Below are 1,708 nucleotides of genomic sequence, written 5' to 3' on the forward strand. Positions count from 1 at the left end.
ACTAATATACATGCTATTGAACTAAATAGAATACTGTATAGCGTGCATAATATGATCAGCAAGTGTAATAATCAACTCTAAAACAAACTGCATATCACATACACTAACCAGACCGGTAAGACAACTGTTCATATCCATCAGACTCATCAATTTATGATACCAATCAGGATAACGATACATGAGCAGCAATTGTAATAATTTGTCTACCTATGTTTAAATTAGTATGAATACGCATCAAAATTATCAATAGATACATCAATCAGACGATTTTATTGAAACGATTTATAAAAAAGGCTATCTCAACTGATTTGCAGATGTACATACCTAGATGAGATGATGACTGCACGATATCATTGCTAACAGCTGGAACAATCGCATCAGTATGTTCCCCCAAATCGCTAGAACCTTCAACATCCATAATTTTCTACGATTGAAATAATTCTGGAATGCCAATCGAAATCACAAAATCGATTGTTCATGCATCAATCACACCAAATCAATCAGAAAAATATTATATCAGTACATCAATTAGATGATCAACGCCATTGATTATGATCAATTTTCGATTTTAGTATTTGTAGTTTGAGTGTTTTCGGAATTTCCTATGTTTTTCGGAAATATTTGTTTAGATTTGGGGGAAAAGTTTTGAAAAGTAGAGAGAAAGAGATTTTTGGATTTTTGTCAAACTGTCGGGTTAGCCGCGTGTTAGGTTTTTTCGAAATATCCCGTGTTACTTTTTTGATTAAACTACTATTGTAGGTCGTTCTCACCATTTGCACCGAGTGATCGTTCTCACCGGATCCCGCCTCTATATATATATATATATATATATATATATATATATATAGAGAGAGAGAGAGAGAGAGAGAGAGAGAGAGAGAGAGAGAAGAGATCAACTAAGGCCAACATATGTATTTGAGTCCATAAGTCCTTCTAAGGGCCATTGGATCAAGGCAATGGAAGACTAGGATTTGATGTCAATATGTGGCTACAAATTAATCCCTCCACCTTTTCTCTAATTAACTCATCAATTCAATAAAATAACCTCATTAATCATTCATCGTCTCATTATCACAACTCCTCCTTCTCTCTCTACATCTCACTTTTCTCTCCTCTCTAAAAAAACCCCAAAATCCCAAAAAACCAAAACCCAAATAAATCACCCACTCCTCTCATCTTCATTCACCACCACCCACCACCACCCACCCGACACCAACTAACCACCCACCACCCCGCCGCCGCCACCTCGGGTTTTTTTTTTTTTTCACCTCGATTTTTTTTTTCGTTTGGTGTTAATTTTTATGTTTTGAGTTGTTTTTTCCATTCATTTTTTTGTTGTCTTTTATTTTCTTTTAATTGTCTTTTATTTTGTTAGTTCTCATTTTTTTATTCATTTTCTCAAATCTCTTCTTGTTATACGTTTTTTTTTAAGATTTCGAGTTTTAAATCTCGTTTTTTTTTTGAGATACTTTTTTTTTTCATCTAAGATCTACTAAAATATTTTTCATAAAATTTTTTGTTTTAATCTCAGCTATATAAAAATTCTTATAATTTGTTGATTTTAATCTTATATTTGACATTTTTATATAAAAATGATATAAAATGACTAAAGTTACACAGTTATGGGCAAAAGTTATACGGTTATAGACTAAAGTTATACAAAAATTGACTAAAGTTATACAAAAATTGACTAAAGTTATACAGAAAA

The sequence above is a fragment of the Silene latifolia genome, chromosome Y (assembly GCF_048544455.1).
Source record: "Silene latifolia isolate original U9 population chromosome Y, ASM4854445v1, whole genome shotgun sequence".
Taxonomy (NCBI): domain Eukaryota; kingdom Viridiplantae; phylum Streptophyta; class Magnoliopsida; order Caryophyllales; family Caryophyllaceae; genus Silene; species Silene latifolia.